The 6,252-nt window shown below is 37.5% G+C and overlaps 1 pseudogene; it reads right to left on the bottom strand.

The window, feature by feature from the left end:
• Positions 1-1,953: 1,953 nt before the first annotated feature.
• Positions 1,954-5,826, bottom strand: LOC135644280 (uncharacterized protein At4g26450-like; annotated as a pseudogene).
• Positions 5,827-6,252: the final 426 nt, after the last annotated feature.

The following is a 6,252-nucleotide window of genomic DNA, read 5'->3' as shown; positions in this document are numbered from 1 at the left end:
ATTTCCATCTTGCTCTGAAGGGCAGAGAGAAGACCGTAATCCAGTAATCATATTAGTGATCACAGTGATGCAGGTATGTTGTTATATCTCTGTTGTCGCTCAAATCTATCTTGGTTCAGAGCTTCAGCCCTCTACTACAGCTGCTGCCACTGCTTTTGCTGCTACTGCTCCATTCACGCCTTCTTCGACAATTTACCAAACCTTAGCCATAATTATCTATCATACCAAAAAAAGAAATGTCTACCACATCAAATTCTTCTACTCTGTCCGAATAACGTTCTCTTACCCTTTCTTCTGCTATCATCATATTGCTTTGTTACCATGTATGTGTCCTTAAGTTTATCATCATATTGCTTTGTTACCATGTATGTGTCCTTAAGTTGGTCCCAATCCTTTATGGATCTGGGCAATTTAGTTGGCACAAAATAAAACCTCTGGTGAACCCTTACACTAGTTCAAAAAATTGATTCCAGGATCATTGGTTTTATCCTGAATTGGTCCAATCAGCTCGAGAAGTTTAGCACAATATGGGAACAACTTATTGACACTTCAGATGTTAATTGTTAGATGGTTTCTTCAATGAACGTGGACGGTGATATTATTTATAAGAGATTCACCTCTCCATATGACTGCCAAAAATGGAGGAGGAACTCAGTTATTCTTTTTTTAAAGAGAAAAAATAAATAAAACAGGGTTAAGAACACAAAAAAAAAAAAACATACATGTACTACCGATCACCATGTCAACATCAAGGATTTTTGAATATGTCATGGTACACAATGAAGGCAGATTTAGAAAAATATAATCATCTTCAGAAGGCTAGATTTCATAAAAACACTATATTTTAGTAATCTTTAGGCATAAATTTTATATATGACAATAAGTAGCTCCTGATGATCTTTGTCTGATGTTTTCATATATGATACATGATTAGCCAGAGCTAGACTATTAGAGTTTCTTTTCACAAGTAATCAAAGATGAAAATAGAAAGTTAGAAATTTTGGTGAAATTCAAAATTCATAAATTGAACATTTAGGGGATTTTATCTAGAAAATTGAGTAGTTTTTCTTTAACTTTCTGTTGTAGTTTCAAAAGTTGAGGAAAATAACAAGCTTTAAGTATTTTTTTTATTTTTAATTTTAATTTTTCCCCAAATTTAGGTTCCTTTAATATTTTAATTATTTTTATCATAAATCTGATGTTTTTATTACACATTGTCCAATTTGACCAACCTAATGCAACACAAATTTTTATATCCTTGAGCATTCAATCCAGTAAAAGACTTGGTTCAAATTTCATGGACCTTTCTAACAGCAATAAAAAGATTCATTCACTCTTCATTATATGATTTCACATGCCAATTCTTTGAACACTAGTAGTCCACTTCTTTACAAAAGTTTCATACTTACGTGTTCTCATTCTCACTTCCTTTCCCTGGAAAGCCAAGAGGCAACCTCTAGAATTTCTAATTTATCTTGATAAAATATACTAGAAATCGAACTTAGATGTGTTACAAGGATCTACCAACTGCAAGCCAATCTAGCACTAAACATAAGATTAGTGGGAAAGAGAACATCTGGAAATATAATGAGATAAAACATTAACTGATAATGATACTTCAGCAATATTAGCTACATAGAGCACAATTAAGTTAATCAATGTTAACCTTCATCATCAAACAATAGACTATGGAATTAGATGGAAGCCTCTCCTCAAACAGGCAAACAGAAGTTACTGAACAAGGTACAAAACAACCATTCTCACAAGGTAAGGACAAAGTTAATGGCAGGAATTTAAAGCAGCAGACAACAAAAGCAGAACACAACTTTGTGACATGTGGTTTAGATACTGGACACAGCAACTGATAGTTGATATATCAATGTGCTATTTATTGTCTAAAATCCTAGATGTTTGAAATCCAGATACTGGCTGGAGGATAAGTAATAAGCAGCCTTACTTCAATTGCCACAACACAGTTAAAGGTTCAAAAGAACTTCTCATAATCTTGTGTTGGATGGTCCCAGACCTCCATGAATCCTACAAGTGAAAAATATTGTTAAAATTATAAAACAAAATGTTGTGTAGCAAACACTTAAAACAAACTTGGAAAACTATCTAATATGCTTCAATATCCAAACTTAATCATTCATGTAAAGCAATTTACAATGAATACAACCACACATCAGATGAATCCTCAAACAAAAAGAGAGAATAAAAAATTAAGTACAACAGTAAATACACTCCATTTTCACCAGCTTATTACCGTAACAAGTATTTCGAAACCATTACGAATTGAGCTTGGAAATATTTGTGCCAATATGCAAATTCAGCCTAACCCAATTCAGATGATCTGGCATACCTAGTGTTATGAGGTGAACATACTTGGACATGTTTTTGGCATGGCTTATCTTTACAAAATTTGACATAGGTTTTCAAATGACAAGAATTTTGAAAAATGCCTAGTATACGAGACTCTATACTGAGGTTGGGTCTAGGGACCCCTCAAGCTGCTATGTTCATGAAACTTGGTCACCTGGTTGTGAAAAGAGCAACCTCACTGTAATGCCATGACCCAACCTCACAATTGATTCCTACTAATACACACTGTACACAGATAGTGAACCAGAATTTGACAGCACTTAGTTGCACTCGTGTTAGTCTTGCATGTATTTAGTTAACATATAGGTTGTTTATGTACATGTACTAAAGGACTATTGCGAAGGAAACTGAACTTGAACTCAACCTTAGCAAGACTCTCCAGTTGAACTGCCCGCATCCACTATGTAACTGGCTAAGCCAAGGTGGGTTTCAGCTCCAATCATGAATATCCTACATGATTGGCCATTTGGACAGCTTCGTGCTGCTGTGTGTCACTACAAGATGCATGTGACAAGGCTTACTTTCACTCGGATGGTGGGAAGATTAATATGCATGGCAGGCATTTGAGGTGTTCCAAGGTCAACCAAGATTGCTAGATGGATTAGGCAAGGCTCAAGATACAATTTCACCACCTGGCACTTTCATATTTGGATTTGAAAGTGGAATCTAGCCCCAAGTCCCACTAAGCACTGGAACTGAGATGAAGGAAGACAGAGTAGGGGACTACTACTCATTCCAAGTTTTTTCCCTATCTTTTGTGTTGTACCAAAATTTTAGCTCTAATCTTATCTACTAAATTTAAATGGCTTTGCCTTCTATTTCATGAAAAGAAAAATCTCATGAACATCCAACAGTAGTAATAACTTGAATTTTAATATGTTAAAGAACTTTCAAAATTCAAATGATTGCAAAAATAAAAAGCTAACTGCTAAGAAAAGACTAATTTTGTGGGGGGAAAACAAAAATAGAAGTGAATTACTAGCACTAATCAAAGTTAACTCCTGAAAAATAATAATTTGTAAAGAAAACAACAAAAACTGCAGCAAATAATACAAACCTATATCTCCAAGAGATCCATATATTGAATCATCAACACCAGGAAACCCCTAAAAACAGACAAAAAAGAAAAAAAATAACAGATTTATATTTGTAACAGGATTATATGAAAGAACAGAAAGATTATCTTCAAGAGATTAACTAGCAGAAGAAGAATTTAATCTGAAGAACAGGATTTCTGTTAACAAGCCATGCATATACCTCAGCACCATGAAGATCAATTCCAACTTGAAGGTTATTAAGGTCTGCTTGTACTGATGGGCTGCATGACATATCAGCTCCCAGGTAGTCAGAAATGGCTAGACTGTAGCTGTCCTGAATGACAGGAAGGTCATCTGAATGTGCTGTGTGGTTCATAACATTCTCTACAGGATATATCAATTCGTTCCTGCTTTATTACCACATCAGGAATAACTCATCTAGTGAGGGAGGAGTACAAATATTAAGGTCTAATAAATTCAAGAAAAAATGGCATAGAAATATCAAACATTCCACAAATTGACCAGCTATATGAAAAAAACTTACTTGGCCTTCGAAGGATTACAGGCATTCACTTCAATTGGAGAATCGTCTTCCAAATCAATTACTGGAATCACTTTGTCATCACCTGAAAGACGGTTGAAGTCATAAGTAACTTTGGCCTTGCTATTTATCGACAGGCCAAAATCAACCGAAAGTTGTTTCTCAGTTTCCAGAGGAGGAGCTGAAATATTACAATCATTCAAAAGAGGATCACTGGGAATCTCAGTTATCTCAGGAGCTTCCATTAGGTTCAGATCACAGATTTTAAATTAAGTTGGTTGGTTTTGCTTTACATCTTCCATCTCCATGAATGATTGAGCTTCAACTTTTGGAGGTAAATTGGCAGTGACTTGTTTCAATTGATCGATTGCCTCCATTTCTTCACTCTGAGGTGGCATCTCCATGAACAGGCTAGCCTGAGTTTGTCTAGAACCATCAAGCTGAGAGAATAGATTTTGCTGAGATGCAGTAGGCGAAGATGAGTTAATTTGTTTCTCGTGTTCCTCCTCTTGACTCACATGGTTAACAAACTTATCCTCCTTCCCTACATCTACCATCATAGCAGATGATGTTGAATGCAGGAGGTTCATCTGTGGCTCACAGGGAGACTCTATTGTTTCTTTAGAGGATTTGATATCAACATCACCAGAATTAGCTTGTTCTTCATATTTCAAATGGTCAGAGTGATCCACATGCGATTCTTTTAAGAAGCCATCAGTTGGAACAACATCTATAACCATCTCAAAATCTCCTTTAGGAACAACTTCAATCTTGTTTCCACCACCAGTACTGAGGCAATGGTCATCTGTAGGACCTTTATGTGACAGTGATGACCGCGGTCGCGTTGGCACTTTTGGAAAACCACTGAGCTTCAATAGATCACTACCATCATTGCTGAGAGAGGAAACACCTTCCTCGACTCCATCAGGCTTCACGGTTGAGTACTCTTCCGTGGAAATCTTTTTCTCTACTAACGCATCATGCTTACCACTCTTAACTCCTCCAGCTTCTGAATTCGAAGCCAACACTTCTTCTGCCCCTTTGTTCTCATCGGCATCCACTTCCGTGGGAACATCCTTCCTGGTACTGTTTGAGCTCGCCTTCGATCCAGCATCATCAAGCTCTGAACCAGATTCACCCACCACTTCTCCCTTCGAGTGCTGTTCATTTTCAGCGATACAGCTTCCCACTTCCTCGTACCCACTTAACCGATCTCTACGATACCCCGGGGCAAAGTCATCGTTGTCCTCCTCCATACTATCAGAATAGTCTCTGCTTCGTTCGTTCCACGGCCCATTTCTTTAACTCTCTTTACCCCAATCCGGACCATCATACGAATCTTAAAGAAATACACCCGTAATTGTTAAAACCAAGGTTTGCCGTACCGGTCCGTACCGCCCGGTACGGGCGGTACGTACCGGTCCGACAGGCCAGCGGCACGCTGGCCGCGGACCGTCCTGTACCGTATCGATACTGTAGCAATATCCCGTTATTGTTAAAGCCTATGTGACGCGGATCAAATTCGGTCTGAAACCCGATAAGAGTTGTTAATTGATCCAGATGGACCAATATCCTAATCGGATCTGATTCGGTAAATAGACCATTTAAAACGATGCCAAATGGATCCTTGTATCGTATCGGACGTATCCTTGTATCGTATCGGACGTATCATTCGTAGAAGTCCTAATCTAGAATATTGATCGTCTTTTCTCCTCTCCGGTCTATAGTCTTTTTGAGATTTGTCTGGAACCAAGATTTTATCGGTGGTGAATGATGAGTGGGGGGAGACCAAAGGTGGTTGGAAGATTAGATTTTGGAGGAATCTTAATAGCATTTTCGCTATAGGATTATGACAACCTTCCTGTAGTCTGACTATATATTATTGCACGCTCTCTCTGGTTCTAATGATACCCCCAAGGATGAAGCTGGAATGTGAACGAGATATCTTTCCCGTTGCTTCTCCCTACAACATCTGAAATCATTTTGAGGTGACATTATAATTTCTTCCCCTCCATCTTTAGCTTTTGTTTTTGGCTCCAACTAAAGTTAAAGCTTTTGTTTGTCTATTCCCTACTAATAGAATCCTCTCTCTTTTTTATTTCTCCAATTGTTGAAGCGGTGGCTCATCATTTCCCTGCAAAATTTGTTGTCTGTTTAGAACTGGTTTTGTTCTCTGTTTGCCATTAGAGAAGGCCTAAATTCTATTATTTATTATTGGACAACAATCTGCAGTGACAAAAAAAAAATTTTGCCACTTCCCCAGACAAGCAATACTTCTCCTGATAGAATTCTTCT

This window comes from Musa acuminata, chromosome BXJ3-8 (assembly GCF_036884655.1).
Source record: "Musa acuminata AAA Group cultivar baxijiao chromosome BXJ3-8, Cavendish_Baxijiao_AAA, whole genome shotgun sequence".
NCBI classification, from domain to species: Eukaryota; Viridiplantae; Streptophyta; class Magnoliopsida; order Zingiberales; family Musaceae; genus Musa; species Musa acuminata.
The sequence above is the reverse complement of the archived record's forward strand: the minus strand, read 5'-3'. Positions and strand labels throughout refer to the sequence as shown.